General features: G+C 39.9%; 1 long non-coding RNA gene across 2 annotated transcripts in view; it reads right to left on the minus strand.

The window, feature by feature from the left end:
* Positions 1-3,775: 3,775 nt before the first annotated feature.
* Positions 3,776-27,907, minus strand: part of LOC112653476 (uncharacterized) — an 87,121-nt gene continuing 62,989 nt past the window's right edge. For both annotated transcript variants that reach the window (XR_003132206.3, XR_003132207.3), the window contains exons 3-8: positions 18,369-18,497; positions 17,847-17,963; positions 16,751-16,856; positions 12,373-12,809; positions 4,833-4,967; positions 3,776-4,206 (exon numbers count right to left, since the gene is read on the minus strand). This is a non-coding gene — a long non-coding RNA (uncharacterized LOC112653476). The remainder of the gene's footprint in view (positions 4,207-4,832; positions 4,968-12,372; positions 12,810-16,750; positions 16,857-17,846; positions 17,964-18,368; positions 18,498-27,907) is intronic.

Genomic DNA, 27,907 nt, shown 5'->3' on the forward strand with positions numbered 1-27,907 from the left:
TGTTCTCCGTCCTTCGAGAGGCCAACTCTGCACAGAGCAGGGCCGTGAGGCAGACCTCCGCTGATCCTGAAGTTGTAATTCCCTACTGCTGGCTCCTGCAGTTTTATTACGGCCTCCTTTTTTTTTTTTTTTTTTTTCCTTTCTGAGATTGACAGACAGAAACCTCCAGTGTAGAGGCCTGCAACAGCACCCTTAAAGACTTCTTTGTGTGGAAATGTAACCTTAGGGCAAAGTCAGCCTAACTCCAGGAAAGGCACCTTAGCCTGCTACAGGGAAGCCCTGGGCTGGGAAAATGCTGGGACTCTCCTTCTGGATGGCTACCTAGAGCCTCTCAAGGACAATTTTTATTTTATTTTATTTTATTGTTTTTTTAGTTTGGGGGCAGGGGTGGGGAGGGCAGGGTGTTGGGGGATTGGAAATACTGTTAAGTGGAGACCTGTCTTGGCTGTCCAGGGAACTCTACATGCAATCAGTGGAATCAGGTGTCTTTCCTTTACAGGGTGGATCTCTAAATGCAGTCACTCCTGAAGCACCCACACACTGTCCTGGCCAGGATGTCCCCTGGCAGGGTGACAGCATCATTTGCTACTCGTAGGGCTAACGCTACCTTGCCTAAGTGGAATGCCTTTGGATCGCTTAGAGAATCTGATCTATTTATGCAGGTGTTGGGTTAGACAAATTACTCCAAAAAGCAAGGGTGAAAAGATATGGAATCTTAATTTATCATGCAGGATTAAAGTCAGATTTAAATCGGGTAGACTTATTGAGGGATTTGGAGCCCAAGTCTTTTTCCAAAGAGGGAAAAGGACTAAAGAATCCTCTTTGTTGAAATAAAGTCAGCCACGTAGCATCTTATGTTTGGAGGTTTGGGTTTTGTTTTTGTTTTTTTAAATCTACCTTTTAAATGTTCACTTACATTTTCAATCAGTCAAATAGAACAGTACTAGGAAATTTGGTTATCAAATGTGTATGATCAGCCATTAACTATTCCAACAGACGAGTACAAAAAAGGGTGAGATGAAAGTTTGCACTTGTCATTATAGAGATGTCCCCGTAGGACCTGGGCCAGTGCCTCAGTTAAGGGACAGGTTAGATACAGCTCGTTAGAGAAGATGAATCTGGAGTCAAGGAGAGGTTAGAAAGATACCAGTATAGTTCATATGGAATTTAGTTGAGATGTTCAGTCCTGTAGCCCCAGGAGCTGGAATTATTAGGAATAGAGAGTTTAAAACAATGTTTTTAATCAATGTTTTTGAAAAGTGTATTCTCACAGTCAAGATCGTGGATAGTGAAGGAAATGGAAACAAGGAGATGTCCTTAGATTGTATATGAGATTACAGAATGTGGACAGAAATAAAACTACACAATGCAATTATTTTCCTCTTTCCCTGTTCCTCCTAAATCAAAACAGAAGTTTAATTTAGGAATAAAAGGCTCACACTGATCTCCTCTAGCTTCTCCTCCAGTTATCCCATCCATACTCCAGTTCTGGTTTTGAGCAGAGCTACAATTGTCCTTTGCAAGGAATTGCATGAACTCCTGTGCTGGTTTTCTAATGTGGGAAAATGTCTACTAGGGAGGCTAAGACCACCAAACTAGTTTCATTATGACCCAAGGTACACTTAAATCCAGCCCTTCAGTGGTGGGCAACTGGCCCAGCACAGTCTTCCTCTATAGCGCTCATTAAAATGTTATTTACATTTTACAGTATGGTCCCAAGCCATAAGTTGGGATTTTATCTTGGCAAATCGAAAAAGAATACTCTTGTGATATCTGGACCTGCAAAGTTTTAGCTTCTATTGTGGACCTGCTGGTGATTTGCAAAACAAAGTCATAACATATGAAAAAGACATCTTCCACTTCAGTTCAAAGGAGTTGGCAGGGAAGTGAAGAACAAAAGAAAACCTGAGATCACAAAATTAAACTTATTAGCCAAAGAGATTTTAAAGTGAATTTCGTGTTTGCCAAAAGTACACAATCAACAACTGTGAAGAAAGTAAACTTTATACTTCCATCCTGAACCTACTGCAAAAGTGGTGAGCTCATCTTCATAACTAACCTCCATGTTTTTTGCCTTGGAACTCTCATTCATGTGACCATAATTATTCCAGATCAAAAACAACATCATTAATCCCAGTCACTTTTAGGTGAACCAAATTGTCTGGATTCTTACCTCAGCAGGCCAAATTAAATTAACATTTTAATGATGTGTTTCTGGCATTGTTCATGCTTCATAAAAAGTAACTCACTTTATTTGACTCGAGGCAACAAGGCTAAACAAGTGATTCCAAAAAATGAATCTTTTCCAGGTTTGGAAATTAAGTTTCCCTGAGTTCTTCTGAGACAGCAAAGATTCTTTAGAATCTGTAAATCCAACTATATGATGTTACCATCTTTCTAAGATGACCATTGAGAATTACACCTAGATATATAATAACTCAAAAAAAGAAAAGAATTACAGCTAGGACCAGTTATGAGAATACTGTTTTGCAACATTCTCATGAAGGCCAAATGAAAATCAGAGGCCATCTCTCAGATGGCATTAGGCCAAACAGCTAAGACCTCTGAAGATGCTTGACATCTTGCCACGTGTCATCACAATCAAATCCTGGATAGAGTATTCTCATCTGAGTTTCACTGACTACCAGTAAGGAGCATGTGCAGAATAATAAGTGATTCAACTTTAGTCTCTAGTTAGAAACTAACATGCCTAATAATATTCTGGGGAAGAGGGTGTTGGGAATGTATATCAAAGATGGCATAAGTTCTTCACTGTCAGCAGGCTGGTGATAGCCAGCTGGGGAGCCACCTTAATTCTGTGGTTTATAAAATTCTAGGATTATTGTTATTACTATATAGAACTCTCAGTGGAAAACAATGAGCCCTTTCTCAGTTGTGGAATGGTGAACAACGAGGTCAACTACAGAGGATTTTTTTTTTTTTAAGATTTTATTTATTTATGAGAGACACAGAGAGGAGAGAGAGAGAGGCAGAGACACAGGCAGAGGGAGAAGCAGGCTCCATGCAGGGAGCCTGATGTGGGACTCGATCCCAGTCTCCGGGATCACACCCTGGGCTGAAGGCGGCGCTAAACCGCTGAGCCACCCGGGCTGCCCCAGAGGATTTTTGAGAGCAAAATTTAGAGGGGAAAAAAACCACTTCACTGACCCAAGAGAACTTTTGTTGACAAACATCAATCTCAGACCCTGGCAGTTACATAGTACATTTTAGGTTCCAAAGGTGCTTACCCCCCAAAAGATCATAATAATATAATATTTTCTTCTTTTTTTTCCTAACCAACAGGTGAAACCAGAAGATGTCTTTTTAAAAAGTCATGTGCCAGGGGCAGCCCTGGTGGCCCAGTGGTTTAGCACCACCTCCAGCCCAGGGTGTGATCCTGGAGTCCCGGGATCGAGTCCCACATCGGGCTCCCTGCATGGAGCCTGCTTCTCCCTCTGCCTGTGTCTCTGCCTCTCTCTCTCTCTCTCTCTCTCTCTCTCTGTGTCTGTCATGAATAAATAAATAAAATCTTAAAAAAAAAAAAAAAGTCATGTGCCAGTCTGCAAATGACTGAAAACACAGGGAGTCTTCAAATTTATATCAAGAGGCCTCCAGTGTCATGCATCTAATTACAATCTAAATATAATCTAAATATAAATATAATCATGCAATTATCTAAATATGATAATGCAAATTAATAAATGCCATCGCTTTTCAGCACCGCACTAGTAGTTAACTTACTTTTCAGGGCCGTTTCTACAAAGAAACATAGGTATTATCTTTTCGCAGAATTTATTGCAGATGTGATGATTATAGAGAACCATAAGATCTTGCCTAAGATGTGAATACCAGGTGGATGGCTGAGCCCACTCACTAATCAAGTGATTTGTTCTCAGACAATAATGTTTGGGATTCTGATGCTTGCCTCAGCAAAACTGCAGATTTTTTTTTTCCCATAGACCTTTGAGGTTGTCCATAAGTCACTGCTATGTTCAATGCCAACTCCTCACATTCTCGGAGATAAAGAGGGCAAAGAAGGAGAGAAAGAATGTGGAGCTCATTATCCACAAGTTATTTTCCTATAGTTTAGGATGTTGAGAGTACTTTTTAGAAATTTTTTCAAGGCAGTGACTCCCAGACATTTTCCATTAAAAGGAGGTACTTTCGTGTTTCAAAAGTAGATGTAGGAAGCATTTTGTTTTCACTCTGCAACAAAGGAAAGGACCTAAATGAGTTGCCTTACATTTTACGATGACCACAGTAGTGAACTAAAACCACTTTTTTTATATCCTTCTATGATACTATTTTGCAAGATAATACATATATAATAAACTTTTGCCTAAAATATCAAATGATTTTTAAAAATTTTTTTAAAGTTTTTAATTTTCCTGGAAAGAGTCATAGATCCAAGCTAAACTCTAATGATAAGGTCACACTTTCCCTATTTTAAAGAACAAATTGGTAGAATTAAGCGGTAAATATCATAGCACACTACATTATCACTATAGGTTATGTTACATAGCACATATAAAGCCCTTTTACCCTAGGTATTGAATATGCCAAAGTGAGTCTGTAATTGAAGTGTATCAACAGCAAATTTTTAAAAGTTAATTTTGTTGCAGCTAAATTCAGAATCCAAAGCACCTCTGATTATCCACTGCTTAGGCAGAAGAGAAAGTGCTACTCCATTTAATGTGTTTCAACTCTGCCCTAAATGGATTTTTTCCAAGAGTGAAAAGGAAGACCAAGTCTACAGAAATCTTGGCAACTTCTTTTCCAGGAAGACTATAGAGATTTCATGGACCTTACTGTTGTTTACAAGGAGGTATTACCTTTCTCCAAATTCCATTCACACAGCTTGTTTTCTCTTTTCTCCTGGGGTAAACTTCTCAGCAAATATACACATTGATCAGTGCCATGCCAAACATCTCCTTTCCACATGTAGCAGGTGACAACTAGCTTATAATCTGCAATGAGAAAGGAATGGATCATAGAAATCATGAGAGCAGGCTCTAGAATCACAAGTGCTGGATTCAAATTCGGATTCTTCCCTCAGCAGCAGCGTAGCCTTGAGTCAGGTCTGGTTCCTTATTCACTAAAATGAGGCAGAAGAGCCAAAAAAAAAAAAAATACAAACACCGTTCACCATTTCACTTCATTAGTATCCCCATCAAAAGCCCCCCAAAGCCCTCACAAGATCTGAATGGAGCTCTAACTGGTCTTTGGACCAAGCTATGAGTTTATCTCCCCATGTAGAATAAAGAGCTGCATTCTTCTCTGAAGATTAATATCTGTGCTCAATTCTGACACTCATCTAATGCTTGGACTAACACAGAATTCTAAGCAGGAGCAAAGACTCTGAAAACTCAATTTTTCTGCCTTGGCACAGTTGTACCATCTTGCCCACACCCTGGCCACTGAAGACCAGGTGCTGTTGCCTACTTCATTCAGGGAGGAGCTTCTTACCTTCTCAACTAACCTGTTAGCTTCTTGAGGAAAGGCTCTTGTAGCCTTATAGATCCTTGTACTGCTCTGAGCACTAAGTGCAGCCCAGTATCATGAGAAGAACAGATTCTTGGTAAACGTTTGTGGCTTATTTTGAGAATGAGCTCTGGGGTGTTCATAACAAAACAGGTTCATATTGGTGAAGAGTCCCATTATGCCCCTTCAAAATAGGCCTGTGACAGCTCTTTCTAAGGGTACACCGTTTGGACACTAATGTAGTAACAGCCCTTTTTTTTTTTTTTCTTTTTTAACCTGTGGCCATTTCACAGCTGTATTAGTTAAAAATATTTTTAATTGGCTTTCATCATCTTTGAAAGTGTAATAAATACTCATTAAAAATAAGGCTACCAAGATGAGCTTTCCCCCTCCCCCACACTCCTATTAGAAATGACTGCTAATACATAGTGTATACTTTTCCAAGTTGTTTTACTTATTTGTATTTTTGATGCATACACTAGCATTTATTATTATTTCCTGGAAACATCACTATGCTATTTATATCTTTTGGAACTTGTTCTTTTTTTTTTCATTTAACAATGCATTGTGAAACATTTTTCCATGTCAACACATACCTCGTTCCTTTTTAGTGCTGCATTATATGGAAATTTATGTTATCCAACTATTCATTATCATTATCTGAATCATAGTAGTTGATAAGTTGTGTAGAAAAGCAAAAATTGGTCATAACAGAAAAATATCCACTAATATACTGGCCACTTACTAAATTAGTCCCCACTTAAATAGCCCTTCCGACTTATTACCAGCATCTCTCCCCACCCAGTCAATTTTGCTGATAGTAGATGTTATAAACATCCGACAATACAATGTAAATAAAATGCATTTCAGTGGCCATGTAAGATTGCTAATCTTGCAAAAGATGCAGAATTTTATGAAGTCATTGAAAGTGATTTTGGAGAACTGTTCCATAAGCAAATGAGTATCTGGCAGTGTTAGACCAGTTAACAATTAAAGATGAGAAAAACAACAAGGATGATAAGAGGATAAATTCTTCAAAAGGAAAATTATTTGAATATCAAAGGATTAAGAGAAGCTCTCAGGAAAATTGATGAAGCCTTTACATCTTTTTTCAAAATGACCTTTGTATGATTCTGCTATAAAAGTCAGCATGAAGTGAAGGGTGTCAAAATTTGCTATCATATAATTTTGCTGGGAAAATTATCCCCCTCACCAAATCAACACTTGATTCAGTCTTTGTTTATTCTAAAAATTAGACCATTGTTGCAATTAGAGTTGTTACATGTGTGTCTTCAAAGATAAATCACATTTAAAGATAAGATAATCTTTTATTTTTTCAAAACAAAGTCTCAATCAAACCTTTTTTTTAATTCTTTATTTTACAATGCTAGACCCTATTTATTACTTTTGCAGCTTTCAACAGTCATATTATGGCAAACAGAAGCAACAGACGCTGAAAATAAGGCTTCTAATAGACTAATCAGATTCCCTAGTTCTCTCTCTATGAGGCATTTAGAAGCAGGACTGGCCACTTTGCAAGGAGTAAAGCCCCAGGGTAGTTGGATAATTCAGGGGAGGGAAGAGGCCTTAAGAAAGGAGACAGGCAGTGGACTTCCTCTGGCACTAATCTGGCACATAGATGTTCAGGCCTAATGAAATTTGAAAAAATAAAAACGATGTAACCTTATTTGTGTCCCAGCTGGTAAAGCAAGTTATACCAGTTAAATGTGGGTATATCAGGATTTATTTTTAGCAGTTACCTACTGACTGATATTTGGGTTGTTTCCAGTTTTTTGCTACTATAAGCCATGCAGCAACAAACAACAGAATACAATTATATCTTAGTGCACTTGTACAAACATCTCTGTAAAACAAAAATTCCTAGAAGTGAAACTCCTAGGGTTGGAAAAAAGGTATATTAAAAATGTTAACAAGGACTAAGTAACAAATCCTCCTACCATTTAATACCACCTACAGTATTTGAGAATGCCTGTTTTTCCACACCCTTGATGAGACTATTAACACTTTTTGCCAATCCGATTACTATATACATTGTTGTTTTCGTTGTCAAAAATATAAATTCTTGATGTGCAAGATAAACATTGTTCACTGCTTAGAATCTTTAGGAAGAGCCTCATTATAGGCTCTGAAAAATCTGCATGATAGATGCAGGGGGAGATCATCTCATCCCTGGTAATGGGTAGGAGCTAAAAAATTGAGCTCAATATGCATTCTTCTGTTTAAAAAAATCCCTCTCTGAAACAATTGTAGTCATTGCTTACACAAACTAAAGTGTTTATAGTCAGTAGTGGAAGACATAGATCATTATTTTTTGCAAATTCTAATTTCAGGACTGTGAGATCTTTTATTTTTATTTTATTTATTTAGTTTGAGAGAAAGAGTGTGTGGGCGGGAGGGGCACTGGGAGAGAGAGAATCTCAAGCAGTCTCCACGCTGAGCATGGAGCCCAAAAACATGGGGCTCCATCCCACAACCCTGGGACTACCTGAGCTGAAATCAATGAGCTGAAATCAAGAGTCAGACACTTAACTGACTGAGCCACCCAGGCACCCCAGGACTGTGAGATTTTTTTTTTTTTTTTACAGATTTTAAAATATGAAAATTGATAAGGTCAGTAGATCCTGAAAATGGATGCTTAGTGTCATCCAAGTCCACACTCTTTCCTTCAGGATTTTGGTCACAGAAAATGTCAGCATTCTAACTGAAAAATTCTTATATATATTCAGGACTTATAAAAAGAAACAAAAAATATCCACTAGAGTATGCATTTGTCACAACCCATCAAATTGTAGATTAAGATATGTGTATTTCACTGTGTGTAAATTTTACATAAAAAAGAAATCATAAAGTCCTCAAAAAATTAAATATAGAATTACCATATGATCTAGCAATTCCACTTCTGGGAATATACCCAAAAGAAGTGAAAGCAGGGACTTGAACAGACATTTGTACACCCATGTTCATAACAGTATTATTCACAATAGGCAAAAGGTAGAAGCAACTCAAGTGTCCACCAATGGATGAATGAATAAACAACATGTACTATGCACATACAATGGAATATTATTCAGCCTGAAAAAGGCAGGCGATTATGTGGATGAACCTTGAAGATGTTATGCTAAGTGAAATAAGCCAGTCATAAAAGAACAAGTATTGTATGATCCCATTTATATGGGTACCTTGAGTAGTCAAATTCATAGGCACAGAAAGTAGAATAGTGGTTGCCAGGGGCAGTGGGGGAGGGGAAAAAGTGGGGGGTTATTGTTTCATGGGTACAGAGTTTCAGTTAGGGAAAGTGGCAAGTTCTGGAGATGGACAGTGGTGAGGCCTGCACAACAAGGGGAATGTAGTTAATGCCACAGAATGGTATATTTACAGATGATTCAAATGCTAAATTTTATGTTACACATATTGTACCACACTAAGACTTTTTGAATCCCATAAGCAAATAATCAATTCTAATGATATGCATGCTGAAGTGTTTGGGAGGTGAAATGCACTAATGCACTCTGCAACTTCTTTTGAAATGTATTAAAAAAATGAATGTGGTTGGTGGGAATGTGAACTGGTGCAGCCACTCTGGAAAACTGTGTGGAGGTTCCTCAAACAGTTAAAAATAGACCTGCCCTACGACCCAGCAATTGCACTGCTGGGGATTTACCCCAAAGATACAGATGCAGTGAAACGCCGGGACACCTGCACCCCGATGTTTATAGCAGCAATGGCCACGATAGCCAAACTGTGGAAGGAGCCTCGGTGTCCATCGACAGATGAATGGATAAAGAAGATGTGGTTTATGTATACAATGGAATATTCCTCAGCTATTAGAAATGACAAATACCCACCGTTTGCTTCAACGTGGATGGAACTGGAGGGTATTATGCTGAGTGAAGTAAGTCAATCGGAGAAGGACAAACATTATATGTTCTCATTCATTTGGGGAATATAAATAATAGTGAAAGGGAATATAAGGGAAGGGAGAAGAAATGTGTGGGAAATATCAGAAAGGGAGACAGAACGTAAAGACTGCTAACTCTGGGAAAGGAACTAGGGGTGGTAGAAGGGGAGGAGGGCGGGGGGTGGGAGTGAATGGGTGACGGGCACTGGGGTTATTCTGTATGTTAGTAAATTGAATACCAATAAAAAATAAATCTAAAAAAAATGAATGTGAAGTGATAGGTTGATAGACGAATAAATGTGTATGTGCTAAAGTAAATATAGCAAATGTAAATTCTATAATCTGGATGATAAAGGTATGGGTATTCATTGTGTCATTCTTCCAACTTTTCCATATGTTTGAAAGTTTGGGGGGGCACTTGTGTGGCTCATCAGTAGAGCATGTGACTCTTCATCTCAGGGGTTGTAGGTTTGAGCCCTACACTGGGTGTAGAAATTACTTATAAGTTTTAAAAAAGAAGAAAATTTCCTTAATAAAATATTAGGGGGAAATGGCCTAGACTAAAACAAATTACTAGCAAATGAAAGATTCTTTTTTACCACAAATTCATCTTTAGCTTTTGTTAGCAATGGGTAATAATTTTACCATGGAGAGAGATTTTCAAGCAGAGCTAAGGAAATGGGGCTGATTTTTTTGTTTTTATTTTTTTATTATATTTTTAAAGATAGATTTATTTATTTATTCATTCATTCATTCATGAGAGACACAGAGAGAGAGGCAGAGACACAGGCAGAGGGAAAAGCAGGATCCCTGCAGGGAGCCCGATGTGGGACCTCAAACCCGGGACCCCGAGATCATGCCCTGGGCCAAAGGCAGACGCTCAACCTCTGAGTCATCCAGGCGTCCCTTTTTGTTTGTTTTTAATAACGACCAGACAGGAACATCTATTTCAGTATTGGACAGGTATTGATTTATAAGTGACTCTATGATATTAAAAATGAACTCAATATCACCAAAGTTGATAAGTATCTCTCTATCAAAGGCAAGGGTCATGGTTCAGCTCTTTCTCCCATTGGTAGGATTTGAGCATGTGTTGAGGAAAAGAATCCTGGCCTCCTCAGTCAAATGGGAAAAGGATACTCTAAATAGATTGGCTATGATGACATGCAACTTTAGAGCATTTGGGAGACTGAAGGTCCTCCTAATAAATATTAGCTCACTGGAGAAGTACAGTAGATTATAAATAGCAGCTCTTCATTTCTTCATACAAACATTTCAGAGAGCTCTACATTTTTTTTCCTTTGGTTCATTAAAAGGTAAACAGAGAGACATGGCCTTCATTTCTGGGATCTCTACAATTGCAGCATGCTGCGGCAGTTTTTATAATTGTAAAACCACATGATAATCCTGTCCCAATGACATTCTTCCTGCATTTGGGATACACACCCAGAGTTTCAGAGGTGCATACTCAGTGGATACAAGGGCAAGGAAGTAACCTTAATGAGTAACACAGGCCAGTCCCAGAGGGAACTGTGGCCTCTTGGAAAACCCTTCACCTGACTAAAAGAGGAATCCATGACTCAGCCCAAGCCAACTGGCCCAAGATAGCCGGATATGTCAGTTTTCTAAAAGCCATCTGAAATCTGTATATTTATATAAAATCTTACAAGTTTAAATGAGGGCAGCAAATTCAAATGTTTCTCAAAAACACCGTATGGGTTAAATGAAACGTCTCTGTTGACGTTCTGTGGTCTGTAGGCTCCCTGTGTGTAACCTCTAATGTATGTGTAGGGTAGGATGGTCCAACTTCCCTTGATGCTAACGTCCAGTAGAAATCAGATTTAGCACTGTTTCAACTCTTTGGGATGATCTGCTCATCTCCACTGTCTCCAGTTTCTCTGTTGTAAACGTGAAATATGTTCAGGTCTTTATCACTTTAAATAAAAAACCCAAATATTTGACCACAGCAATGTTTGCAATATTCATGCAGTAAATGTGTTTTAAAAGTCTGTTCTGTGTCATGAACCTTCTGTAAAGAAAAGGTAAATCAGCAAAAACATATAATTCATGGAGCCCTCAATTTATTTACATGTAATGATCCCAAAATGTATATGTTTGGAACTAGGACCCATATTTTTCCATAAAATGACATTTAATGAGTAGCGCCTCTGGATCATTCACTGCGTGAAGCCCTGCTTAATTCTCCTATCATTATTTTGACTTTACAGATGAGGAAAACAGGCTCAGAACAGTTGCGTGACTTGCCAAGCTGGTGTCAGAGTCGGGAATCAAACACGTGTGAGGGTCAGGCTCCAAGGCCCGTTGTTCTCTCATTCTTCATCACTACAGTGCCCGCAATGCAGTGTTCTGTGTGGTGTTAAGGCTGTCAGGACAGACTATGAAATACTGTTGTATCCATAATGTACTTGTACAACTATATTCCTAATAAAACTCTACTTCAACAGAACCCAGACTCAGGTACAATGATGCTTTTTTTTTTTTTTTTTTTTTTTAGTTCCCTTGCTTTTATGTGGGGAAAAAATATGTTTAATTACTCAGGTGACACAAAGATACATTCTCATTGTGAAATATCCAAAGAACACGGTAGTCTGCAAGGGCAGGAAAGAAAATTCCCCTGGGCTTCCTCCCCCACTCTTGATCCCACTCCATCTCCTATTTCTGGCTCTACCACCATCAACAGTATGGCTTGTTCCTTCCAGACTTCTCCTATGCATTTACATACATATATGTACATACATAAATATGCATGGCGCTATGTTTCTATGGTAAATACATTCAGAATTCCACCTTGGGATGTCAGAACACTTTTCTGTTGCAGCCCTGGCAACTTCCCCAGCTCCAAGTCAATGTGGGAGGGTGGGGATGAAGGCGGCTTTATTAGTTATCTATTGCTACACGACAAACTACCCCACAATTTATCAGTGTAAAACAACCAACATTTATTAGCTCACATGGTTTCTGAGGGTCAGGAATCTGGGAGCAGCTTAGCAGGGTGGCTCCAGGTCAGGACCTCTCATGAGGTGGCGTTCAAGATGTCAGCTGGAGCTGTAGTCTTTCTGAGGATTCATTGGTGCTGGAAGATTCACTCCCAGTTTGGCTCACTCAGTGGTTATTTGCTGGAAGGCCTTAGTTCTTTGGCTGTTGGCAGGAATCCACATTTCCTTGCCACGAGATCCTCTCCACAGGGCTGTTTGAGTGTTCTTATGGCACAGCAGCTAGTTTCCCCCAGAGTGAGCAGCCCACAATTCACAAGGGAGGACAAGGAGGAAGCTGCAATGTCTTTTATGACCTCGTCTTGGAAGTCACAGACCATCTCTTCCACCAGATTCCGTTCATTAGAAGCAAGTCACTTCGGCCCACATTCAAGAGGAGGAGAGTTAGGCTTCACCTTTTGAAGAGAGGAATGTCACAGGATTTGTGGACATACTTTAACACCAGTACAAGAGCCATTTTGTGCGGGAGAAAAAAAACAAGAGCCCGGCAGGGTCTAAGAGCAGGGCCGAACAGTCTGAGTAACGAGGAGGAGGGGAGAGGTACAGAGATAATGAGGTAACAGGAGAATGAGAGGAAGAAGAGCTGGGCTGGCAATCCTGGCTGCACATTAGAATCACCTGGGGAAATTTTAAAAGTACTCCTGCCCCAGGCCCCGCTACAGATCAATTAAATCAGTATTTCTGGGATGGAGGCCCAGGTATCAATATTGTTTAACAGCTCTCCAAGTGATTCTAATGTGCAGCCAGAGTCATGAACCACCGAAGAGCAGAGGTGCTGGAGTCCAGCCGTGTCTGGGCTCAGGTCCCAACTATGTCAATTAAGTAGCTGTGTGGTCTTAGGCAAGTTAATTAGCTTTCCTGTGCCTCATCTGTAAAATGGGGATATTAATAGTACTTCCTAATAGGGTGGTTGGGAGAATCACCTGAGTTAATAACCCACGTGCATAGCTTTGAACAGTTCTCTGCACAGTGCTGCATAAATGTTACTCCTGTGATGATTAGCAGCACCTGCTGGGCTTTCCTCCCTCCTGCTCTCCTTTTCCAAGGGCCTCAGCTGGGAAAGACTTGGCTTCCCGTGCTCTACTCCCCTCCTTTTCCCTCGAGAAGGGTACATGAGCTCTTCAGCGCCCTTTTCAGGCTCTGCAAGTCCTCCAGCCTTTAGGCAGGTAAACTGAGAAGCTAAGCTGTTGCCACGGAAATGATGCACATAGCTGCCGAAGGATCTCCAGCATCTTGGGGTAGTGAGAAGGGAACCCCCCCTTCAGCCTCACATAGAATCCAGATACAACCTGTTGTACCCCACAGCAGCAGGATCTGCACACACACCTTGCAATTCCTTCAGGAAGCCTTTCTCAATCTCAAATTTCTCTGCACTCCTGTACTTTCAACACAGTCCCTAAGTTACCTACTGCCTTTTATATTTATTTATTTATTTATTTATTTATTTATTTATTTATTTATTTATTTATTTCCCTTCTGCGTTTTCTCTCCTTCAAATAGCAGGTTCTTGTAGAGGCAAGGGCGGTGTCTTCTCAGAGAAGTATCAGTAAAAGCAGTGAGGGGAAAATGAAGGAAAAAGAATCTTCTTTGGGTTATAGCTACATCTTTAGTGCCTAAAAATTTAGTGGGAAATGACTCTGCTTCTTTAACTTCTTCCCTATCTCTCCCCATATTACTATATCCTTAAAACACCCCTAACCCTAACCACCATTTTCATGGAAAAATAGCATGAGTGTTCTTTCTCCTGCTTTTATAGCAGAGGTTAATAAATTGCCACTATTACAGGGTATTCCAGATGATATTGATGAGGCAGGTACAGAAATAAACTAATGAGTATTTCCTATAAAGAAATGTCTTTCCCATACATAAAAGCACTACTCTGTAGGAAAGGAGATTCAGCGTTTTGAAGCCTACCAGGATAGACAGAGGTGGGGAAAAGAATAAGGAATCAAATAATTAAATCCTTAAACTATAAAACAATTGCTGACAAAATTTCTCCAAAATTTGCTCCCTGTTCTCCAACATTGAAATAATCATGATTTGAATAGACTGTATCTGTGCTCTCTTTTTTTTTTAAACCCCTCTTTTCTGCAAGGTTATGATTTGGATCCCAAAAGTTAAATAAAGATCCTTTTCATAACATGTATTAGGCAAAACATATTTAAAGCCCCTGCTGTTTATTAAGTTAGAAGATATGGTATTGATAGTTAAGACTCTGACAATAAACGGCCTAATTTCAAAGCACTTGGACTTAGTTTTACAGTATAGAAATGAACACTGTGGTGAAAAATTCTGGGTACGTGGAGCCTGATCTCATGTATATCAGTGATGTCAAAACATGAAGCTATCTTGTTAGCAAGTATCTAGATGCCAGAAAGGGGTCATTCTAGAATATGATTATTCCTGGCTGAATTCATTCATTTCTGCCGAAGAAGGGAATCCTGAATTTTAAGCCTTATAAGCTAGGAATAAAATTAGTCTTAAACCTAAAAATTATTCTAGAGAAATATTGCCTTAGTGGTTGAGGTTATTATAACTGTTCCATACATAAATAGCTTATTTTATTGGTCAGATTAAATGATTCCCATGTGTCCTTCTGAAACTTTCGGCAGTCATTCCTCATTGACTGCCATCTCAGCCAGAAGATAAGAAAAAGTGATGAACTCCAGGCTTCTTCATCAATGAGCTCAGCCAATAAGCCAATAGAAGGTTCAGTGGGCACCGTTGACCTTCCCAGGAAAGCTACCAGCATGAAAACTGAAGAAACATGGCACAGAAACACAGCAGTAAAATTCAAGAGACTAAAATAAACTCAGTGAGCCTGCCTGGTCGCTAAACACTGAATACATTTAAGTGCTATTTTGACAAGAGAGCATGGCGGCTTTTTAAGAATTTCATTTTTAAAACTCTAATACGATTTTATTCTTCTAACAGCATCATCCTGGGTCTGTGTTTGTTCCCAGTGAGGTCATTATTAAGTGAATTGAATTATTGTTCTGTTCAAATGACCTGTGCATTCAACGTGTGCCGAGCTCTAGCAAGAAATGTTTTATGTATTATTGGGAGATGGCCATCTGGGGCACAAGCCGGGCCTTCTAACATGCAGAAATGTGGGGAGACAGTTTATGTTCAGTCTTATCTATGATCAGAATTCCATTTATAAGCTTTTTTCATCCACTTGTCAACACTGTTCACTATAGCAACACTGAAAATGGCCAGAAATGAACAGATTTATCAGAACAATGTGAGGTCAGACTGTATGTTTCAATTACTGTATATTGGATTTTTATCATACATTTTAAATTTTATCCATAAAAATAGTAACAATGTAATAAAAATGGAAGTGGTTTTCTTTGATCAACTTCCAGTTAGTGTAAGTTACAAAGTAGATAGGATAGATTTCATGACTTTTATTAGATAATGGGTCTCACATTATATATGTATATTTTAAATATAACATGGTTGTTCATGCCAAGAAACATGGATTAATTTTTTCAAGTCTGAAGAATACTACTCTTCCCTTCCCTGCATATTTAACGAAACAGCATGGCAGTGTGTAAAATTAAATTTTAAACGTGAAGATTATATTTAAGCCACACCCTCCCAACCTTCTCATATATTTTTCAAATAAACTTCTGATAATGCTCGAGGCATGTTGGACCAAATGAATGATCTTACACTCTCTTACATAAAAACACCCAGATATTCTGTATTACAAAATGAAGAATTTTTCAGGTATCTTTTTCTGGTTGTTTTTCACTGTTGTTCCACTGATACCTCAATTAACAATAGGAATTCATCTCTTTCATAATGAAGTATAAAATCTTACAAGTAAGTCCTTCCTACTTTCCTCCCTCCCTCCCTCCCTCCCTTCCTCCCTCCTCCCTTTCCTTCCTTTCCTCCTTCCTTTTGTTCTTTTTTTAAAATAAAAATATTCTAAAAATATCTTCTAAATTCTATAAAGTAGTATTCACTTTGGACATATAACTGTACAGTTTAAATATATCTGGATTTTAATTTTACTTTTAAGTGGGAGATGTTTGTTAGAGAAACGACTAGTATCAGCAAACAGGTAGAAAGATAAGCTTTGTTCACAAATGTGTCCCTGGAGTCATATTACACTCACTCACCTTGAAAGTATCATAATGAAAATGATGGTAATGATGATGATGATGATATAGCAATGATAACTAGCATTCAATGCACACTTTGTGCCTGCGACTAGGCTAAGTATTTTACAAGCATTGTCTTATTTGCTCTCCACAACAACCCTCTGAAAGCAGGTAATGCCATCTTTAGATAAGGAAACTAAGGTTTCTGAAGCTATGAAACTTACCTGAAAGGTCAATTATGAGGACCTCACCCTTGGTCTGTGTGACCGGCTCCCAGTCTTCTGGAGAGACCGTGGCAAGGGTAGAAGAAGTGGTGACTATCCCCAGTTTCTACAAGTCAAAGAGTAGAAGTCAAGCCAAGTAGAGGCCAGAGGCTTTGCCGTGGCTGTGGGCAACCGCAACCTTCTGAGTGTAAAAGTGCCCACACTGGTCTTGCTTTTTCTAGGACCTGAAGCCTTTCGCTCTGACCCAGATCACTTCAGCAAGTCCTTGCCCTATATCTTCTCCATACTCCCCTCTCTGCACTTTTTCTGTTGCAAACGTGTTTATATAATATTGACCTGATATTTCATATCATGACTCTTCATTCCTATTGTTCCCATTGTCCATCTCTTACAATGGACAAAATGGAAAGCCTACCTCCTTCTAAATTCCCCAGCTTTTGTTATTATGGCTCAGAGAAGGGTTCTCATGGGACTTGAGATCGTGCCTCATCCAAAGAGGCTAGCTGGCCACCCACAAGTGGCCAAGAACAAAAGACTCTGCACAATAAGAATAGCAGTTATCATTAGCGGACCTCTTGCGATCCGAACTGGAAAACTGGGAGAGTATTAATCAATAGGAATAAGGGAAGAATGGAGTAGACACTCTGAAAAGAGGAAATGACATGCAGCAGAGATCAGAAGAGACACATCTAGAGAGTAGCTGACCCTAAACTTGTCTCCGTTTTTTTGACGGCTTTCCACTTACAGTCTCTGCATGTGTGCCCTTAGACGTTTTCTTGGGGAGACCTTAATGAGGCCCTGTTCCTTGCAGCTGCTAGAACCTAGCAGTCCATATGAGCATCCTATCACCAACACCCTCCTGTGACTTCTTTTTTCCACCTCTGTCTTTGACAGTTTGATTAAGAGGGATAATAGGATCCTGTCCTTTGCAAGTGACAGAAACCCAACTGAAATCGCTGTAGGAGAGAAATAAACAACAAACCAAGGTAAGAGCAAGGAGATGAGAGTTAGATACTGATAGAAAGCAAAGAATTGAAGAACTTGCTGTAGACTCCAAACAGCTCTGAGACCTTAGTGACTAGACACAGAGACTTACTGCTGATCTGGTTCTCTTCCACTCTTTCTTTTTGGCCTTTGGCTTTTTCATTCTCTTGCATATTCTCCATGGGGGAGTATAGGGCTGACAGCAGTTCTTGACCACATTTGTCCAACTCTGTAAAGAAACAAGTGAGAACTTTCCTAACCAGTAAAATGTAGTTTCCCGGGGAAGAACTCTGATTGGCAGGGCTCTGGTCATGTGCCACAGGACTCTTTGCCAAGGGAAGTCACGCACCTACATCTGTGGCCCAAGAGCATAATGCTCTGATTCTAAGCCCACCAGGAACAAGTGATTGGAGTCAGGGAAGAGTAGTCTGTCAGGGAACAGGAATGCTGTTCTGTGCAGACAAAACAAACTGTATCTCTGAAAAGAGGTGTAGCTCTACTACTTTACCATTTACAAAGAAAGAGAAGAGCAAATTGCTCTAATTTCCCAAGGTCTTCATGCAGACCTACTCCATACTCCCTGTCCCATCTCAGATCGCTGGCTTATCTTCATTACCTGAAGATATTCACTCACCTTCACCTTATAATCATCCTCACCACTGGGCCCAGAAATTGGAATGAATTTGAGGGCCTCAGAAGAGAACAGTGGAAGCTCTCTGTTCTTCAGCCTCTCAATGTGTGATCTATGGACCAGCAGCAGCACCTGGGAATTAGTCAGAAATACAAATTTGTAGGCTTCCTCCCAGACATGCCAAATCAGAAACTCTGGGGGTGGGGCCCAGGAATCTGTTTTAACAAACCCTTAAGTGATTTTGAAACAGGCTAAAGTTTGAGGATTTCTGCTTTAAGCTATCCCTTCAACAGTCCCTTGATTTGAGGGTTCATCCAAAGCATTCCTGAGTGAAGAGTGTTGGTTCCCAAAATGTTGGCCTATCATCACATGTATTTCAGCAGGCCTCTGTGTGTCCACTGGGTGCTGCCACTATGCACCATGCTACTACTATGCATCCATTCATTGCCACCTGGGCCATCCAAACAGATTCCAAGGAGAATTTGAAGGATAAGGGCAGAGCAGATAAAAACATTCTATGGAGTTTTCTCATATGGCTCATTCATGGCAAGGTACTCCTGCAAAAAGAATATGCACTTTCATACGCAAGCACGAACACATACATTTAAAGTATACTTGAGGGCACATTTTTGTGTCAGCTACACAGGCTTGCTATGGACCTAGAGACTTTAGGGGTGGTTTTGGTTTATTTTTTTTAACTTTAAAAAAATATTTTATTTATTTGACAGAGAGAGATAGAGCTAGAGAGCACAAGCGGTGTGTGTGTGGGGCAGGGTGGGGATGGCAGAGGGGGAGGGAGAGGGAGAAGCAGGCTTCCCGCTGAGCAGGGAGCCAGTGGACACAGGGCTCAGTCTCAGGACTCCAGAATCATGACCTGAGTTGAAGGCAGATTCTTAACCAACTGAGCCACCCAGGTGCCCCTTAGGGGGTGATTTCTTGGAGAAACCTCATATTCTCCATATATCTAAGAGGACTTGCTTGAGAAACCTCATGGGCATAAAGAAAAAAACTGAGCCCCAAGTGTCTTCCTGCCCAGTTTTCCTTTATATATATAATATATAGATTAACATACATATATTTCCTTTATATATATTAAGATTTTTATTTATTTATTTATGAGAGACACACAGAGAGAGGCAGAGACAGAGGGAGAAGGAGAAGCAGGCTCCCTGTGGTGAGCCTGATATAGGACTCGATCCCAGGACTCTGGGATCAGGCCCTGAGCTGAAGGCAGATGCTCAACCACTGAGCCACCCAGGCGTCCCATCCTTTCTATATTGTTAGAAATCTGAGCTCATGTTTTTTTCTGCACTGTGAACATAGTTATGGTATCTTGTGAACACAGTTAAGTGTGGAGGAGATAACCTCTGGTGGCTCCCACAGCTCTTGCTTCAAACTATCAGTACTGGTTTCTGGCCTCTTCGTTTAGAAATAGATATTTGTTTGCATATCTTAAAGTTCCTAATACTAAAATGTCCCTACTTACTACTTAACAACCAAAAAGTATTCTTAAGATTTAAAACAGATATTTAGAACATGAACTTATCAATATATACAATATAGACCCATATTTTGGGCAAATAAAATTATTCCAAAACCAAAGATCGTAACTATTAATAGCAAATGAGTTTTCATTTTTGTCCTTAGGATCCTTTGGGTGCAAGAATTCTTGTATAATCATCTAATCTACAATTTCACCTTTAAGCTGAAACTGCTTCAGCCAGGAAGGAGTTCTCATCCCAGAGTAAAAGGATTTGCAAGCAAGGATTCATAACAGAAGTGCCATCTCAGCCTTATTGGTGGGATTGCAAAGTGATAATTTAATTTAATTACATGATAATTTAATATCCCCTGTGTTTCCCTGCGAGTACTTCGAGGACAGTGTTTGGAGTGGCAGCTAGGTCTTTGACAGCGTAGTTATCCTAGTGGAAGGTGAGATTGTACTCACAATTAGTAGCTAGATTTTTTTTTTTTTTAAATCTCCATCTCTGAAAACATCTAGCTCATGTTAACAAAAAAATTTTTTTACATAAAATAACATTCTTTTTCAAGGTCATTCATTTTCATTCTTATAAACAGAGTTGCACTTCCAGAAAATAGTTGAGTATTTATTTGCCTGACCACTGACTTCAGCTTTCTTCTCCAAAAGAGGAGAAAGAGACAGCACCTCCCCATTCCTTAGTTATATCACCAGTTTCCAAACTGCCTAGAAATCTGTTGTCTTGGCTTCTTCAGTTAATTCAGGGAGTAAAAGACAGATAGGACTTATGCCAGATTTCATATTGTAGTGAATTATTTAAAATTGTTTAAAAGGATAAATATGCTGGAAATTAAATGTGACAGACTGTTAAAAATCGCCCAAGGCAATTTTTAGAAATCTTCAGATTTCTACTCTACTACCTTGGGTAAGGAAAAATGGTGATGCTGATTACAAAGAGAGGAAAGTCAGAAGGAAAATTTAACTTGTTAAGAAGAGGCTGAGTTTAGCTCCCATGTGGTGAATTTGTGGTATAATCCAGTGTAGTGGGCTCTGTGGTGCGCCACCCAAATCCCACCTTCAGGACCCAGGCACTTATTCTCCCAACTATTAGGGTGGTTACCTGTCAAGGACTCAGAGCTGAGTCCCTGTGTAGAAATGGCCTTTAGCCACAAAACTGTCTTGCCCAATGTTTCTTTCTGCAAAAAGGTAGCCCATGTCCCATGACTGGTTGATGAGGGGTACCAAGTCCTAGCTCCCTTTCCTCAATTTGGGGACCTTTCTGAGGGGCTTTCCACTTTCAGACGTCGGTGCGATTGGCTGCAGCCTCGTTGCAGTAGCATCACTATTAAACTTCACCTTCTGCCCAGTCTTGCTTTCCTCACCCCCTTACAAGTGTTTGTTTCCAAAACATTCTGATAGAATTCTTGCACACTTATTTTCATCTCTGTCTCCCGAGGAATCAAACCTACGATACCCAGGAACTAAACAAAGATGCTAATGTGGGGGGAGGGGCAGGCAAAAGGAGTTACTCCTAAAATTTTAATAAAGTAAACTCCTTTTAAGTTCTATGCTTTCAATTTGTAGCAACCCTTAAGGCTGAACTGTTGTAGTAATGTGAATAACACCAGTATAAGTCAGTTAGCAAAGTATTTACTAAGCACCCATAAGATAAGTAGTTTCTGAATGGTAATCCTCATTAACAGTGTACTTCATTTATAATATAACCTGTTGGTATGATTTTTCAGTTTTGATAACTAGTTCAGTTTTTATTTTTATTTTTTTTACTAGTTCAGTTTTTAAAACTGCATAGATAATAAGATCACGTGATTCAAAGGGCATACAAGTGAGTTACTGGCCCATTGTGGCCCTCGTCTGATAGCTTCCCATAAGCAATCAGAGCCTTACACAATTAGCTCCTCATGAAATCTATTAAAAATGTACTTTTTTGTTTTTTAATCACCTAATGGGACAAAGTCCCAGGTCAGAGTCCTCTGTGTAATGATTATATCCAGTGTGATCAAGACATGTAGCTCGGTTTTATAGATAATATTGTGAGAACCAAGCGGGATTCATTGAGAGGCAAGAGCCTGAATGCAGTATCTCTCATCTCCATGTTTCTTCCTCATTAACACTTGTCCCAGGGCAACAAGAGCTGCCCTACTGTTCTACTGTTACCTCTGCTGGTGACAACCCAATGCAGGTGGCCCAGCAGGACTAAGACCACAACGTTGATGCCCAGAGCATACAACCTACAGAATGACTTCTGTGATTCATTTCATTTTTTGCAAGCCCAGCTGTTTGGGATTTGCTCACTTGCCAGAGATGTCCTGCAGGCTTGGGTTTGGGAACCCAGAAAAATAGCTAATTATCCCAATTTTTTAAAGTGATGAAAAAATGCACATTTCCTAGAACTCCTCATTATTTCAACTCTGGGACCTCCAAAATCTGTGGTGTTTCCTGTATAACGCAGCACCTCTCAACCATGACAGACCACATGTACTAAAATGCTGAGAGAAATACACTGCACAGAAGATGAATTTTAGCAGTTTCTTTCTATCTCTTTCTGTAATTTGATATTAAGATAGTGATTTAACATCTTAATGTGACATAGTTGACAATGCAGATTTGTGCAATGAAAAGATAATTACCATAACATTTTAAAATATTTCATTACTGCATTTTTAATAATAAAAACAGTAAAATGCTTTTGTATTTTAGTCTCAGCCTAAACTTTAATAATCATTCTTATTTAAATGACAGGATGTGGAACTGTCGAATGTTGTATATTTACTCATGAATGATTTAGGGGAACTATGAAATTATATTAAATTTGAAGAATACAGTTTTGTGTGGAGGGGATAAAAACCCTAATGACTTCACAGGAGAACTATTTATTGGGATATCAAGTTACCTTTGTTTGTAGCATAATGGTCTCAGAGGGACCAAGTGAGATTATTTTGATGGTAAATTTATTACATGGTTTTTAGGGGCCTGGGCCTGAGGGATCTTGTTGAAAAGGGTTTTGTGATCGGAGAAGCTATAAGGAACTTTGGCCTCTCGCAGAGTCTCCACAGAGTGAATTGCTGTCCTTGGAGAAATAAAACAGATGCTGCCCAGGGAGGGGGGCAAATGTCTCAGGTTGGTGTCAGCTCACCAAGGAAGGGAGCAAAGAGCAAACATTTCACTTATGTAAAAAAATGCTGTATTTCCTTTCGGATAGCAACTCCAAAGCATTGTTCATCTCTCTTCTCATTAAAAAGCTCCGAGCTGGAATTCCAGCTACCATTTGCTGGCTATTTGACCTTAGAAAGTTGCTTGACCCGCTGCCTGTCTCCTTATCTGCAAAATGGGGATGATAATAGGGCATACTCCCACAGAGTGGTTATGAGGACTAAATTAGGCGCTCATTATGTGGTACTCAAGTACATACATGGTGCCTTGGCACAGGATTTAACTCTCCAACAATGGCAGCCATCATCATTATTATTGTAAATAAAGTTTTTAATTTATTTTTTTAAAAGATTTTATTTATTTATTCATAGAGACACACAGAGAAAGGCAGAGACACGGGTAGAGGGAGAAGAAGGCTCCCTCTGACCGATGGGGGACTTGATCCCAGTACCCCAGGATCATGCCCTGAGCAGACGTTCAATCACTGAGCCACCCAGATGCCCTAAATAAACGCATTTTTAAAGTCTTGTTTTGCCTGCATGTGTGTGGGTGGGAACCAAGAGGGCATGACTTGTGAAACAAGGGTTGTACTTTTCAATGCCGTTAGTTCCAGAAAAGAACCAGCATAAGGCCAGAGGTGCATGACTTCTCTTGTGGCCACTGCACATCAGCCTATAGCTGAGTTCCCAGGATAGCAGAGAGTCTTCCAGATTCCTCTCTCATCGTTCATACCTCTTGCATGGGCCCCTGGGAGCCCAGAGATTCTGGACTGGTTACAGGCCACAATAAACCATGTGTCAGAATTTGTGCCCCCCACTTCCACCCTATCCAGCTGTACTTGCAAGAATTTGCCTAGCTCCTTTTCTCTGCTGCTCTTTTCTACCCCCATCTGGAATCTTAGCCTCACCCCAGATCTATGACCAATCATCCTTACTCAGAGGGAACTGAAGGATAAGGATAACTTTGGTGACTCTACATCAAGAGTACCCTGTTGATGGGACGCCTATTACTATTATAGTAACAATAATTAACTTTTTTTTAACACCTGGTCTGTGTTAGCCCTGTTCTAAGCAACTCATTCACTTCTCACACAAGCCCTATGAGTCAGGCATTGTTATTTTTCTCATTTTGCAGATGAAGAAATTGTGGCACAGAGAAACTAAGTAACTTGACTAAAGTCAGACAGGCAGTGAGTGACAGAATGGAAATTTGAACTGGGGCAGGTTAGCTCTACAAGCTATGTACTTAATTACTTTCTCCCTGACAGGATTCTTTTATTCCTCTGTCCTTAGCTTGCTCTCCCATTACAAAGATCAAGTCTCCAATTAATCTATTTGCCTTGGTGCTGTGGTGATGAGCTGCCTAGGGCCTTAGGTCTTCACCACAAACCCTTGGGGCCCAGAGCCAGTAGTCCCACTCCTTCTCCTTCTACCCAGTTTTAGGCTTCTCTGCCCTGGATCACTGCTTGGGATGCTACCTAAAACCCATCTCTGAACATTTCAGATGCCACCTTTCTGGCAAGGGTTCCCTCCATCATCCACAGGGACTTTGGTCTCCAAGCCTCTGCTCATCTACCTTGGATATCTCACATCTGGGCTCAAGCTCCTCCAACAATAAGGGCCAGGCTCCATTCCTGATGTGCCATGCCAGGGCAGTTTCTGCAAGGAGCGCCATGACTGTGAAAGAGAGTGGCCACAGCATTTTCATACCTGCTAATTCTTCTCCTTCCTTCCTCAGCTGAGTCTGGAGAGGGCCATTCTTAGGGACCCAGCATTTGAACTTTCTTAAGATATACTTAGTGAGAAGAGAATCTTCCAAAAGCTTCTCTGTACTAGCACACGTTAAGGTTACTGTTCTGTCTAACATGTGAGGACAAGTTCCTAGCTCTGTAGACAAGAAGAGCAAAGATGACTAAGCTCCTCAAAAGTGAGTAAAAAAATATTCAAGATGTCCTGAAGACTGTACCATATCCCTCTGAGTAGGAAAGGGGAACTTAGGACTGCTGTATGAAAATGATCCACTAGATGCTTTTCAATTTAATACTATGATATCAAAATGTCAAGTATCCCATGATGTTTTGCTAGGCCAATTGAAACCAACTGAGCAATAAAATATATCTAAAGCAGCAGGAGAGTTAGGGGACTCTTGAGTCATGAAAGCACATATTTGATGAACAGGTCAAAAAAAATTCTCCTGTCTAAAAGGCAGAATGTTAAACATTTTGAGAGGTAATAGATTCCCAACCTAGAAGGTGAAAGGGCCACCACCTAAGATAATTAGCCTCCAGAGCAGGACCACACATGTCTCAGGGTCAAGCACATCCCTGACATGAGAGGAAGACTTGGGACATCAGAGCTGCCTAAAAACTCAAAGGATAGTCGGCAAAGCCCTTGGTAAAAGCACAGAAAGTCCTTAAAAAGAAAAAATTCAAGCCCAGTTCATTCAGCAGGGAGGTTGCAGGAAGGTAGAGAGGGTAAGGGTTATGGCAAAGTTGTTAAGATCGGAAATCATAAAAGAAGATATTTTTAGATTATACTTACCAAAAAATTAAATTCTTGGTAAAGCTAAGAGCACTATTAAAAAAAAAAAAGTTAAACAACAAGCAAGTTCTAAGGGTCTCTGTCTCCCCCTCTCTCTGCCTAGCCTCTGACTTCCCCTAACTCTCCACTCTATGACTCTAGATTAAACCAGGGCCTACTTTCCACTGCAGGAGATGAAAAGTCCCCATATTCAATACCTTTTCAGCTCCCAGGCAACTAGGATGCAGGCTGTGACAGAGGATCAGCAAATCTGATCTGGCCCAGGACTGAATCAGAGACATAGGATATCCATTTTGGTGGCAGCAGCAGCAAGTGTCTAGGGTCAGTGAGGGCAGAGGTGCTCAGAGTGGCTTTCAATGTCTAATGTCAGTATCAGCAGGGTCCTCACCAGGCAGTTCCTAAGTTGGTTTGGGCTGCTATTTAACCCACCTCCCTCGGTGCTGCTCTGTTTTCCTAGTCTAGTTTCTTAGCTTTTCCAAAGATTCTGTGATCTACCAAATGCCCTTTCAAAACATTCTTTTTTTTTTTTTTTCTGGAATAAACCAGTTACTTTCCATTGCACACACTCAAGAACCCCTAACAATACAGTGGGAAACCTACCTGTAGTGTTTAGGGGCAAAAGCAACATAACCTGAAAATACATGTTTCTATCAATTTAATAATAAGGAAAGATGAGTATTCCAACAGATAACAGGGCAAAGGATATAAGCAGACAATTCACCAAAAAGGAAATACAAGTGGCCAATAAACATAGGAAAAGACATTACCCGACCATTTCCAAGATGTGTATTTTTCAAATATTGTTGTGAAATAATTCTTCCCATATCATATTGACAAATATTAAGAGTGCCACTACTCAGTATGATGATTTTGTGGGTAACAAGTTGTCTGGGGGTATAAAATAATATAACCATTCCAGGGGATGGGGGACATCTCATTCTGTATATCAAAATTTAAAGCCTTCCTTTTGCCAATTTTGCTTATAGAAATGTATCCTGAAAGAAAAAACCCATGAATCTCGGGTCCCAAAAGGTGTATTAGAATGTATAGTTCATAAATTCAAAGTAAATTCACAGTTCAAAGTAATTTCAAAATAACTCACATCCTTTACTCACTCACTTGTTAGCGTCAAACACGATGGAAAGGATGGATTCACAGAATTATATGTTAGACCTCTTTTGATCCTCTTCCCCAGTTCACTATTCCTGTGCTTTGAAGCTGTGCTCCTCAAATACTCTGCCCTAAAGTACTCCTCCTGTCCCTGCGCCTGCCCCTCCTCTCTCCCTTTGGACCAGGAAAACCAAGAATGTGTCCTCCCTGTGGGTGAAGGACCGGGAGATATGGAAGGGAGGAGGAAAAGAATAGGAACAGGTAGGATAACCTTTTTTATAAAAAATTGATAATCCTTATTTTAATCCCACTTAGCAATAAGTAAAGAAGAGTTCTAAGGAATATATCTCAACCTTTCTCAACCTTTCCCAACCTCTCCTTCACTCCACTCTAGCTACCCTGACTCCTCACTGTTCTTCAGGCCTTTGCACTTGCTGTTGCTCTGGCCATGCTGCAATTCCAGATAAATAAATAGGGCTTGACATCCCATCCCATTCAGGTCTTTGCTCAGACGTCATCTATCTTTCCTGGACATTCTATTTAAAATTGCAACATGCAGATCCTCAATCCTTCCTATTCTTCCTCCTGGCTTTATTTTTCTCCATGGCGCTTACCGCAAACTAACAGTCTATACATTTTACTCATCCATTCATGCTTGTGTTCCTCCACGCCTACTAGAATATAATCTCCCTGAGGGAGGTATTTTTGCCTGTTTTGTTCAGTGTTTTATCCCCAGTGTCCAGAAGAGAAGTTGACACATAGCAGATGCTCAACAAATATTTGTTAATGTTCATAGTAAAGAAAAACAGATCACCCTGAGTGTTCTGTAAATTATAGATTTATTAAATATATAACACTATTTTCACACAACGGATTGCTTAGCACATTGTGGGAGGCAGAATGATATTTTATCCTGATGATAATATATCTGGCCCTAATTCCTAGACCTATAAGTGTAACCTTATTTGGAAGAAGGATCTTGCAGGTGTGATTGCCTTAAGGAATTTGAGAAAGGAAAGATTATTCAGAATTACGGGGGGGGGGGCACGGCGAAATGCTACCCCACAAAGTGTCTTTATAAGACAGAGGCAGAGGGGGGATAATCATGCACACGGAGAAGGTAACATGAAGGCAAAGCAGAAAGAGATCCAAAGCTTGGAGTGGTATAGCCGTAAGCCAAGGAATGCCAGCAGCCACTGGAAATTGCTGACACCCTGCTTTCCACCCAGTGATACCGATTT

This window comes from Canis lupus, chromosome 3 (genome assembly GCF_003254725.2).
Source record: "Canis lupus dingo isolate Sandy chromosome 3, ASM325472v2, whole genome shotgun sequence".
NCBI classification, from domain to species: domain Eukaryota; kingdom Metazoa; phylum Chordata; class Mammalia; order Carnivora; family Canidae; genus Canis; species Canis lupus.